At 41.3% G+C, this 13215-nt stretch overlaps 1 long non-coding RNA gene across 3 annotated transcripts in view; it reads right to left on the reverse strand.

Annotated features, from left to right (window-relative positions):
* Positions 1 to 3042: 3042 nt before the first annotated feature.
* Positions 3043 to 13215, reverse strand: part of LOC123824028 — a 108676-nt gene continuing 98503 nt past the window's right edge. For all 3 annotated transcript variants that reach the window (XR_006786635.1, XR_006786634.1, XR_006786633.1), the window contains 2 exons: positions 7741 to 7856; positions 3043 to 3362 (listed from right to left, as the gene is read on the reverse strand). This is a non-coding gene — a long non-coding RNA (uncharacterized LOC123824028). The remainder of the gene's footprint in view (positions 3363 to 7740; positions 7857 to 13215) is intronic.

Genomic DNA, 13215 nt, shown 5'->3' on the forward strand with positions numbered 1-13215 from the left:
CACGTCACTGGGAAGGATTGACTCCCAGGCTGATTGGCTTCAATGGCTGGCTACAAATATAGTGGAGGAGCTGTTGTGCATAGGTCAATCCCATGGAGCAGAACTTGTTTCAGTGAGGCTTTGGTGCCATTCAAGTTGGCCTCTTGAGTGTGTCACTTGTGGAGGTGGTTGGTTCTTAATCTGGCCTGGTCTGAAGATGTCCACAAAGTGCACTGTCTCTGGGGCCTCTCCAAGCAAGGTCAGTCACCACCTGTACCCTGACTGGGGCCACCTAGCATGAGCTACAGAGTGATTTATAGATGGCTGCTACTTCTGCTGGGCTTGGATGTAGCTAGGAGAGGCCAAGGTACAAACCAAGGCCAGCTGCCATTAATGCCAGGCCTGGGGCCACTTAGCAAGAGGTACAGGGCATGCAGAAGCCAAATGCTGCTTGTTTAAGATGTCTTAGGAAAGTCTGAAGCATGAGCCAAGACAGGTTGTTTATATGGACAAGCCACTGGAAACAACTTGGGTGGGCCTGCAAATTGGGTTGGGTAGAGTCTCAGGGAATCACCAGGACAGGGTGAACAATGATAGCCAGGTTGATGGAGACTCAGATATGGCACTCGCCTGGTACTCTGTGGCTCTGTTGGGGGAAGGCTCAGCAAAGGATGGCCTCAACAATGGCTTCTGCTAGCACTTCTGTCTGGGAAAAAGCTGTCTCTCCATCCTTCACCCTGAGGCCAGACAGTTCAGTTTTTCCCCTTGTGTTTCTGGAGCCTTTTGAGCTGCATCCCAGCACTGGAACTCAGAGCAAGTGAATCCCATTAAGTCCAGGTATGGGCCCTTTGAAAGGAATGCCTGGGATTTCATTAGTACTTTGTCTCACTCAGCCACAACCACCACGGGTTTTCACAGGCAGAAATTAAGACTTCTGTGGATTTCTTTTCCCAGCACTAGCACCCTGGGCTGGGAGTTCTCAAATGGGACTGGGACTTCTCACTTCTTAGGAGGAAATTCCACAGCTAAGATATCCCTCCCTGATGCGTGGGTCACCAGCCAGCAGTGACCACGGAACGCTGTGGATGGCTCGACAATAAACATGCGAGAAAAAACATGCACAGAGACAAACTAGTTTCTGTGGGGAAGTAGGGACAGAATGGCCACCCCCCCAGTGGGGAGCGCTCCGATCTACAGTCCATACCTGCTTTTATTGGGCTCATTTTGCATAATAATTCAGGTAAAGTACAGTACTCATTAGGGGGAAGTAAGGAACCATAGAAAACAAAGAACTCTGCCAGTCTATTGAGTCGGGGTCAAAGAGCTGTAAGACTTTGAGGAACAAACTAACTTCCTCCTTGGACCCCTCTCATTCAACTGAGAGCATTCTAAACAAAGAAGGTTTCATAGTAATTTACATATTCTTTCTTAGGCCTGATCACCCAGGGAATCCGCCCTTTTCAGCACAGTGCTGCACCACCCTGTCATTGTTTCAGGCTTAGGTGCAGCAAGGAAACTAAGGCAACCAAGAGATAAGGAGATTTTCTCCCAGACGATGAGAACTCAGGCTATGTCAAAGCCGAAGAGCGAGGGTCCATCACCCCCTTTTGCTGCAGCCCCCCAAGTCCTTCTTTCAGGGGGCCTCCCAAAGTGATCGTGCCTGTCGTAGGTCATTCCCCCCTTGGGGAATCTTACCCGTCTTTGGCTAACCAACCAAGCTTTGGGGTTCAGTTATGAATGAAGCAGCAGAAGCAGCATTCCTGCCAGGGAGATAAGCTTTTGTCTCCTTGCTGGCTTACGGTTCCAAGGGCGTTCCCTTAGCCTTAGCCTAGGTGGGGGTTTCAGCTTCTGATACCAGTCAGGGCGGTTCCCAACACCTCCCAATTTTAAACAACTACACATGGATGTGGGACTAGCCCTTCTATGTCCTTACCTTTCCCACCAGTCTCTATGTGGTTTCTTCTTTGTATCCTTATAGCACTTCTGTTCAGCTAGATTTCTGATATCCTGAATGATGATTTTATCTCTTCACCCCACTCCCTCATCCCCAAAAATATAAGCTTTGTGACAGCACAAGGATAGTGTTTGTTTGTTTACTTATATGTGATTACTACTTGGCACTTAACTACACATGCATATTTGTAGAATGAATGATTGAATGAAAGAATATATGAGTGAATAAAGGAATTAATGAATAAATGGGGGGGCACCTGTGAAGTACTTTCTACTCACCAGCACTGTGCTTAGCACAGTGTCCAATACTCGTAGTACCTGTTTACTTTAAAACTTGTAAACTTTTGCCTTGTAAAATATTATCCTAAGCTGATATTCCTATTTCCCTTTGCTGATATTCCTATGCTGATATTCCTATTTCCCTATTTCACTTCTGTCTCCTTTGATGCCTTCTCTGGCTACTTAACTACTGCCAAGGTTCCTTCCTCAATGGTATGCCCTCCCCTTGCTCTGCATTCTCCTTGACAGCATGTCACAGTGGCCCACCTGAGGGACTCTGATAGGCTTCTGTGTGTCATACTCCACCTCTGTAGAACAAGCTGTATCATGGACAGTTCTGGCAGACCAAACATATTCTAGGTCAAAGCTGTTGCTAGTGAATGTTTCAGCAATGTATAACATTTGTAAAGGTCTTGAGGAAGGAAGGAACATTGAACATTTGGGGAAGTGAAAAAAGCCCGTATGGCTGAAATGAAGAGACCAAGGGTACAACAATAATGATAACATAATTGTAAAGAAATTTTCAGTGGAGGTCGTGTTATGTGCATTTCATTGTCCAAGATGTGTGGACAAAGAAATTACAAATAAACTGAGGTCCCCTTTGTTGCTAAAGTTCTGTGACTTTTGTAATCACAAGCACTGTCTAAACATTGTGATGTCTGTGTCCCCATCAAACACCTTTATTTCACCTCTCAAATCCCCCTTTCCCTGGCCTCCTTTTTGAGGTTCCCCGTGGTCAATTCCACTATTCCTGTTTACTTGAGAAAACAAGTTTTCATCTTTATTTTTTTCAAAGAGTGATCTATATTTAAGATTAATCAGAACAAGAGATTTTATTCCAAAATTTATTCCAAAGTTCTAAGAATCACATGGAACTTAAATTGTATGTAACAAAGAAAAACACAACTTTTGGAAGCAATCATAAAACTGAAAGAGATGTCACTTGCCTTCCCCACTGTTGCACAGCTGTTTTCTTCTTCAGTTGTTTTCCTCCTGCTAGTTCATTCCCCTTCTATCCAGGCTCTTCACGTGTGCGCATGCACATGTGCCGACCACGGGAGTATCTGTGCACAACCCTGGAATCTGAGCTTCAGGCTGTTCTGAGCTGCCATCTACTTTGTAAATTTCAAACAGATGAACCCAACAAGTACCTAATAAAGAAAAGAGGACTTCTATTATGAAGATTCGATAATTACATTGATTATTTTTAAAACATTTTGCCCTAGCTAGTGGGCTCAGTGGATTGAGTGCCGGCCTCCAAACTGATGGGTCACTGGTTCGATTCCCAATCAGAGCATGTGCCTGGGTTGCAAGCTTGGTCCCCAGTGTGGGGCATGTAGGAGACAACCATACACAGATGTTTCTCTCCCTCTCTTTCTCCTTCCTTTCCCCTCTCTCTAAAAATAAAGAAATAAAATCTCTAAAAACAAACCTTTTGAGAAAAATAAGCAGATATTATGAAGAAGAGTGGGTTTAAGCTCTTTGGAAACTCTAAAACATTAGACAAACATAATATATTATTGTTATGAATAAGTAATTGCTTGTATTTAGCCCTGGCCAGGTGGCTAAGTTGGTTGGACCATTGTGCCATAAGCCAAAACAGTTGTGGATTCAATCCCTGGTCAGGATTTAAACAGGATTATAGGGAGCTGCTTTAAATGTGAGTGGGAAGTAAATTCTACAGAGAAACTAGAAGGAGAAAATTACTTTTTTCTTTCTGAACTTTTTCTTTTCTATCTTCTATATTAATGTACTTAGACATTGAGTTACAGGTTTAATATTCTGCTTAGAAAGAATCTTATATCTGCCACACTATACAATGAATTTAAGTGATTAATGAATTAACCAGCTGGAAACACTAAGTGTTTCTATTACCTGGGTGTATTTTAGCACATTTTCAACTAAGAGGAATAAAAGAGGTATCAGAGACCACTTGGGAATCACTAATAATAATTGCATACATTTAGTAAAGAAAATTTGATATTAATTGTCAGAGAAAATAGTCAAAACCTTGCAATATTTTCTGGGAGAAAGTGCAATAGGTGGAACTCAGAACCTTGCTTATCCAGCTAGTCTGTGTATTGCACAGTTTAAGACCGATCTCTGTAGAAAGCACTTGGTTTGCAAAATTGTCAAGGGACTAAATGACTTGATCAAACTTTCACATTTTTATCTGCAGTCAGTATAAGCTTATCTCATTACCAAACCATTCAAGTGATAGCCCCTGACTGAACAGAACACTCCACTGGGCGCAACATGAGTAACCTTCTCTCCTGGGAGGGGAATATTCACAGATATTGCAGTGTTTTTTTTGTTTTGTTTTTTGTTTTTACCTTCAACCTTTACAGGTAGAAACTTAAAAGTCATTTTGAACATTATCTCATTACTCCTTCATTTTTTAAAACTGGGAGTTGATTGCCCTCATTTTACAAGAGGAAACTGTATTGAGAAGTAACTCCATTTCTCTAATGTTACATACAAAGCACTCTGCGGGGCTAAGAACAGAATGCAAACCCTCCAGTCAGTCTGGTCATAATTTCTCCTCTGCTTCAGCATTTATGTAGCATAGTGTTACGACTAAGGCCCTCTATACCTTTGAAAAATATGAGATATTATTGACAAACAAAAATGCTTTTGTATACATTTGAAATTCCATTTCTTAAATCAAAGGTGGCTTTTTTTGAAAGAGAAATAAATTCAGACATTCAAATATAGCAGTGATTCTATTTAACTTATTTATTTTTCTAGTTAGAAAGCTGTTCTGTTTATTAAGAGCCCAAAGGAACGCATCCTTCAAAGAGACAAACTAAGGTAACCCTGATTGTTTTGTTGACTTTGCTAAAGGCAATGGCCCAAAGCATTAGCAATTAAAACCCATTTAAAATTAAATTAATTTCAGGAGCTTCACGAACCCGTAAATCAGACACATGCAAAATTAATAGCTACAGGTGCATTTTGAAGCTAATGGTTTTCCAAGTGAACACAGAGACAACAGAAGGAAGGAAAGCGCAGGAGGGGAAAAGGGGAAATAAGGAGTGAGCATGAGAAAAGAGAAAGTGCTCCATATTAACCTGAGAAGCTTGCCTTTGGACCTCTAGCCTACTGTTTCAAAGTAGGATTACATCACTGAGTAAAGTTTCTGGTTGCTGAAGCATCATTCTCTTTTTCCCCAGAATGGAGCCAAACTGGACCTAGGCATTTGAAAATATTTCTCTGGGTAAACATTAAATTTCTACACATTTCTCAAAACTGATCAGAGCTTCCATTGACTCTAATTTTAACTTCACAGAAATTAAGCAGCTACTTTCTGCAATGAAGTGTTACCCAAGCTTCACGTTGATGAATCTTCTATGCTCTCTTAGACACAAGAATTCAGATTACAAATGTTGGTGTCTGGGAGAAGTGGTGAATATCGCTAAACACTGACCCCACTCTTATTTGAAAGGAAAACTAGGGAAACTGACCTGTCCTGGTGTGAAAAAGAACGTGGTCTACAGTCAATTGCAATTAGGGGCCTGAGTCTGTCAGTTAGAGGTGGGATAGGAGTGTCAGAGAACAAAGGGCATGAAAATAAGCTTCTTTTATAAAGTTTCCTTTCTCTGCCTATCCCTTTCCTTTGCAAAATATGTATTTCTAATCAAGTGAGTGACCCAGTACTGAAAATATGATTTCCTAAAGGAAATTTTAGACTCCTTACAGAACTCTATTCTTGAAAGATACTTTAGAGCAGGGGTGTCCAATTTTTTGGCGTCTCTGGGCCACACTAGAAGAAGAATTGTCTTGGGCCACACATTAAATAGACAAGCACTAATGAAAACTGATGAACAAAAAAGAGTTTTAAGTAGATTTACAATTTTGTTTTGGGCTGCATTATAGCCATCCTGGGCCGTGGGTTGGACACCCCTTGTAGAGGGACCCAACCCTACCTCTGGTTACGTGAAGTAAATTCAACAATACCTCCTTGTCTGCAATGTTCATTATCTCTCACCAGCTCCCTTCTAGTTAATGCAGATAAGTCTATTGTTGAAGACTAAGTCTCAGAAAATTTTTCTTCTAAATCCAAATTCTGTTCTCTTGAGCAGCACAGGATATAATATTGTGTTCCACCATCTGAATGCAATAGCATGGTGGTGAGCCCTGGAGCTTTGAAGTGACTCAGGTTCATGGCCAAGGCTAACAGGGATACTTGTGAGGATAAGATAGGTTACTCAACCTCTCTAAGCATTGGTGTCCTTACCTGTAAAATTTCCCATAGATTTTTTGTAAGGATTAATGAAATAATACACTTAGAACAATGCCACGCATATAATAAATGCTTAGCTAGATTAGCTATTGTGGTGTTAAAGATGTGGATTTTGTAGTCACGTGGTCCTGAGTTCAAATCCCAACTCCACTCTTTAGTGGCTGTCTTTAGATTAATTAATTTCTCTGAGCTTCCATTCTCACATGTTTGACATCTGCCTCACAGGGATTATGTAATAATTTAATGAAAAAAAAAACATTGAAGTGTTTAATACAAAGTCCAGCCCTAATTTTTTTATATCATCATTTCCATCACTGTACACTTAATCAATATTCTCCTTAAAACATGGTGCTAGAAACTAATAAAACATCCCCAATGCAGTCAGCAGCAGCACAAAAGACAGCGTGAAGACTGTGTCCCTTGACCTAAATATGATCCATTTATTTGTGCATTCGAATGTTGTATTTGCCTTTTCTCCTTCTGCCCCATTAGAAAGAAGAGTGTGAAAGAGAAAATACAAACTTAGGATCTATTGGTTCTAGCCCACTCATTCAAAGTCAATAAAAACAATGTATATTGCTCTGGGGGTTGGGGGGCATGTAGCACAGTGGGGTGGATGGCTTTATAGCTGGACACTAGATGCAGCTAAATTGTCCCTTACCACTCACTGATAGGGTTTTGATATGAGTCTAGAAGCAATTGATTTATTACAGTCTCTGTGCAGTCCAACCTCTCTGCTAATGATAATCTGTATTTGCAGCCACTCCCCAGCACTAGCATCACCACCTCAGCTTCACCTCAGGTCATCAGGCATCAGATTCTCATAAGAAGCACACAACCTAGATCCCTCACATGCTCAGTTCACAGTAGGGTTTGCAGTCCTATGAGAATCTGATGCCACTGCTGATCTGATAGGAGGTGGAGCTCAGGAGGTAATATGAGTGTTGGGGAGCAGCTGACTGTCAATACAGATGAAGCTTCGCTAGCCATGGACTGATACTGGTCTGTGGCCCCCAGGGGTTTAGGGATTCCTGAGTTACAACATCTTCCTGATACTCCAAGGTTGCAGGTTCGATCCCTATTCAGGGCACATACAAGAAGCAACCAGTGAACGCATAAATAAGTGGAACAACAAATCAATGTTTCTCTCTCTCCCTTCTTCTTTCTCTCTCTAAAAATCAATAAATAAAAAAAATTAATGTGCACCAAGTTAGAATGTTTCCAGTAAAGGTAAGTCACATGACAGTTCTTTTTAGAGAGAGACATACAGACATACCTGTACTTACATCATTTACCACTTTTTCAGTTGTTCACAAACACTTGTCAAGTACCTCCAGACCGCATCAGATAGAGCCCTGTCCTTGTGGGTCTCATGGTTTAGTGGCATCTGGGATCCAAAGACCTGTTCAATTGAATATGATTTCTCTTAGATGGTCTTAAAATGTCCTCTACATGATTCATTCTACATAATCATTCCATTCAAGTTCCCAAGGTAAAAAGATCCACTTCTTCAAATTCCAGATGTCAAATTGCAATGATAAACTATCTCCACCAAAATGATAGCACATAAAGGTAAACTGTACTCCCGCTTCCAGCATAACTAACTGACCAGTGTACAGATCATTTAGACTCTTTGTTCATCTATAGAGTAAGGGCCATACACTAAATAATCTAAAAAGCCCCTTCTGCTCTAATTCTACAATATAGTTACACTATTCTATTACTAGAATTTCCTGTAGCACGAATTACCAGGCTATATATGTAAGTCACTAGGACATATCTCTTGGATCAGTCATAGAGGAAAACCTCAGTGAGGGTTCTTTTTAAAACTCTCAAATAAATATTCAAGAGAAAATTACTAACATCCCAAGATATACGTGAATAGCCTCAAAAAAAAAAACAACTCTTGCAGCACACACTGCTGCCTTTCCCACCAGCTATCTCCCCTATCCTCTCTTATTTCTTCCAAGTTACAGAAACCTATTTTGTTCATATATTCACTGGTCATGTCCTTCAAAGGAGTCTAGGCCCTTACCTGAACCCAGAGGTTAAGTGTGCATGGTCAGTGGCCAATTATCATTATTCTAATCCACTTGTCAGCAATTGGTTTAGGAATAGGCAAGTGATTGCAATTCTGGACAATTAGATATGAGAATTTAACAGGAGGGAAAATCATGTAAGTGGCTTCTGGAAAGCTTTTCTTTCCTGTTGAAAAGCCATAGGTGAGAGGAAGCTCCTTTTTTTTTAACCCTTTCACTCAGCTGGGCAAGGTGATGCCTGGAGCTTCTGCAGCCATCTTGTGACCACAGGAGGATAAATCTGAGTATAAAAGTAAGGATACTTAGCATAGCAGAGCAGAAAAATGGAAAACACCCAGGAATGGAAAAAATCAAGGCCCTTTTTGCATTGTTGAGTTGCTGACTTGACCAACCCTAGAACCACTTGCTTCTAGTCTACTTATTATCTGAGATTTAGTCCTTGTTTAAAACTGCGCTTCTCAAACAATAATGAGTATACAAATAACTTGTGTATCTTGTTAAAATGCAGCTACTGATTCAGATGTTCTGGGCTGGGGCTGCAGAGTCTGCACTTCTGGCAAGCTTCCAGGTAATGGTGATACTGGTGGTTCTGACCCAAAACTTTTGAGTAAGAAAGGTTTAAGTCATTTTAGATAGATTTCCTATTATTTGTAGTTGAAACCACATTAAAATTATATAATGCTCAACTCTCATCACCTCTTACCTGTGTTAATAAAATTCAACTGAGGACCTGAAAATTTTAACATTAATTTCAATTGCCATCGACCTGCAATACATGCTTTGACTCAGTTCCACACGTTTCTGTACCTCAGCATCACCAGCACCTTCTCTTTCTCTTCTACTTTAAATAAGGCATTCATGGGCCCCAGCACCCAGGGTGTGACAGAGGCCTCTGTGAATGCCGGGTGCATTACCCTGCTCACTGCCTCGAGCTTGCCAGCACACCTGGCCCAAAGGTGAAGCAGCTGCATGCACCTCCGTTCCTTCCCTGCCACCTCCAGCTCTAAAGACAAATGCTTGAGCGCTTTTGCAAATCAAAACCTTTTCATCCTGAATTTGGTGATTCACCCTGAATGGCGTCTTCTCGGAAAGTCTGCAATGCACTATTGTGTAAGATGGGTAAAATTGGCCTGTCTCATTGACAACACTCTTCTTCTCATGGCTCAGGCTGGGCTGGGGGAGGTGAAAGAGTCAAAGTAAAAAGGGTTCTTACAAACGGCTGCCTCCCTGGTGCAGCCACAGCAGTATACCTGCGTGGGCTGTTCTGTCTGCCCGTTGCTATTACCACCCTCTTTGTTCATTACATAGCCCTTGGATGAGAATTAGGTTTCAGCAGGTATGAAGATGCTGCTTGTATTTAACAAGGCAAATTTACAAAGCTTCCATACTTAAAAAAAAAAAGTGTGGAGGAGGCAGACATTCAAAGGCCATGCCAAATTTGCTTTCCCCCAAAGCAGGGAGAGACAAAGGAACTCTCAAGCATACCTCCCAGACACAAAGAACATGTGTTTACCCTCCAAATTCAAGCAAGTGAACTCAGCTCATTATCCCAGGAACTGGTCACTAATTATATCCAGTTAAAAAAAAAATACCTACACTCCCATTCAAAAAGTGAAGAATTTTCTTTGTATTTAGGGTCAACTAACATTTCTTTTAGTGCCAGATATCTCTACATTATGAAATCTTATATATATTATCTTATTTAATCTTTTCAATAAGTCTGTTTGGTAGATATTTGAATTAGTAAGAGAAAACTCCAGAGTCTAAAATGTGTATACTGAGCCCAAGAGAATTTTATGAGAGGAAAAGATAAAATCATTCTGGAAAAGTATATTAAACAGTTAAAGAGCAATTTTAGAGTGTCAAGACTTTGCCCCCAAACAGCTAAAACAGACCTCTCCTTGGCTCCTGCCTCAGTAGTAGTGTCGTGCTCTTTGTAGACAGAAGGACTAATGTCCAGGACCTTGGCCTGGTACCTTTCATCCCTGGATTTACAATACAACCCATGAGTTTACTGCTGGGTCAGCACTGTCCACACCAGAGCTTGTAACTAGCCACCCAGAAGGCAAATCTAGCTCACAGCAGCCTTTTGTGTGGTTCTCTCAACCTTGTTCATTGCTGGTATTTTAAAATGTAGAAATTTCATGTAAAAATATGGATTTTTTAATTTTCCAAGGAAATCAGAATATCTGTCTACACTGGACAGCAGGACAGTAACTCTCTTCACTGCTGAGTAGCAGGAGCCCCCCCTTTTTTTTTCAGAGAAGGTGGTCCCCTAAAGCTGGCACACTGAAGTTCTCCCTACTGTCTTTCCAACATGGTGGCCAGTGTCACTACAAAATACGGCAAGTCCTCCCTCAAATAGCACTGTTTTTTTTCAACACAGTTTCATTATAACATTGCTGAGAAAGAAAAATTGATGTACACCCAGGGCCACTGTCTGTGTAGAGTGGGCATGTTCTCCCCATGTCTGCATGGGTTTTCTCCATGGACTCTGGTTTCCTCCCACATCCCAGACATGTGCAGTTAGGTGAGTTGAAGTGTATGCATTGTCCCAGTCTCAGTCTGAATGAGTGTGAGTGTGGGTGTGAACGCACACTGCCAAGGAAGGGTGCCCTGTCCAGAGTGTCCTGCCTGGTGTCTTGAGCTTCCAGGAGAGACTCTGTCCATTATGACCCTAAACAGGAATAAGGGGTTGGAAACTCATTATCTGACTTGTTTTTAATTCACCCTTCTTAAATGTATGCCTCATATTTATTTCAATATTTAATATTAGAAGCATTTTGATATTTGGTGACATGTTTGTGACCAGAAATTTGTTCTAGGAACATAACTCTTGTTTCTGTCAGTTAGTCTGGGGCAAAGTTGATTGCACTGGAAGTCAGTTTCCAAGAACCTATCGATGATGTTAAGTGAGGACTTACTGTATATGTCACTCTACAACAAGGTTCTTCAACCTCAGAATTACAGGTATTTTGGGTCAGCTAATCTCTGATTGTGAAGGGCTGTCCTATATATCGTAGGATGTTTAGCAACTTCCTTGGTCTCTACTCACTGGATGCCAGTGGCACCTTCCACCCTTACAACAACTGAAAAGGTCTCCAGACATTGCCAAATGTTCCCTGGGCAACAAATGTCCTCTAGCTGAGAACCATACCCAGGCCTCTTCACAAATTTAAGATACCAGTCAAGCCCCCATCCTCATTAGAGTCTGGGTCTCCTACTGACTCCATATGGTCCCTCTTACCACTAATGATAAAAAGTCTGCAAATACAGCTCTGGCTGGTATGGCTCAGTGGATTGAGTGCTGGCCTGTGAACCAAGGAGTCTCAGGGTCAATTTCCAGTCAGGGCACATGCCTGGGTTGCAGGCCAGGTCCCCAGTTGGGGGTGCATGAGAGGCAACCACACTTTGATGTTTGTTTTTTTTTTTAAATCTACAACTATATGCCAATTTCCTTCAACTTAAGGTTTTGTATTCCCTTTAAAATGAGTATCAGTCTGGGTGAGGTAATATATTAACTATCAGTCATTTATATCTTAAGAGTTTCCAGATCCTTTCTCAGGGGCAATTTTTCATAGGGAATAGGATATGGGGAGCATAATATCACTGTGTCCTGAGGGAATGTTGATAATAAAATGTGATTTTAAGAAGAAAAGGGAACAGAAAAAGAGTAACAAACAGGCTACATTACTTTCTTAAGCACCAGCCCAGCAGGCAACCACTTGAAACAAAGCTTTCTGAGGATCACCTGTGCTCACGATGAACTTGACTGCTTTGAGTAGAATAGATTTACACAAGTCCCACCCCCACCCCCAGCCTTGCTCAATGACACACCTCATCAAATCCTGATGAAATCTAGGCGCAATCATATTCTTGTTTTAACTAGTTATTCTGGCAAGGGGTCTTTTTCAGAACTCTGTTCCTCATATTGGCAACATAGCTAACAAAAACACACCCATTTGCCAGCTCCCCTCATTGTCTGCCCTAATTAGAAGGGATGCTGGTGCTTCTTTCAAAACAGCAGAAGAGGGCAAGGGGCTGCTGCAGAGAGAGTGACCACTGCAGGGGCAATTGCTCCAAGTGTCCTCTTAGTAGGGATAGTAGGATCTAGAGAAGGGCTTTCCCATGTTGGGACCCGAGGAGACTCATTAGAACTTTGTGGTTAGATAAATCTAACTTTATAAATTATTTATAACTGAGCAACCACAGGAACCTCATGGAAATGTACAGAGACTTAGACAATGCAGGAAATCAAGGGGACTGAAAATTAGTAAACTCAAAACTTAGAAACAATAAGTAATCTTTTAAATAGAAGAAATTGATGAGAATAAAAGCAAATATTAATAAAAATAAGAATCAGTAAAATATATTTTTTGAGAAGTATGATAAAGAAAGACAGATCAGACTTCTGGTCAAGACGGAGACATTGGTAGACACATTTCATCTCCTCACACAACCATAGAAAGAACTACAATCAGATCTCAAGAAGACAAGAAACACCCAGAACCATCAGAAAATTGAGCTGTGTGGAAGTCCAACAACCAAGGATTTAAAGAAGTCACATTCATCCAGATGGGTAGGAGGAGTGGAGTTACAGAGACTGGGTAGAAAAGCAGTGCAGTGCAGAGAGGTGGTGGCAACAGTGGAATGGTCAGTACCACATTCATGTATGGTAGATAAAAATTGGAAGGGGTATCTAGGGAGAAAGCGATCCCAGCC

Source organism: Phyllostomus hastatus, unplaced genomic scaffold, assembly GCF_019186645.2.
Source record: "Phyllostomus hastatus isolate PE091 unplaced genomic scaffold, TTU_PhHast_1.1 phas_contig_524, whole genome shotgun sequence".
Classification (NCBI taxonomy): Eukaryota; Metazoa; Chordata; class Mammalia; order Chiroptera; family Phyllostomidae; genus Phyllostomus; species Phyllostomus hastatus.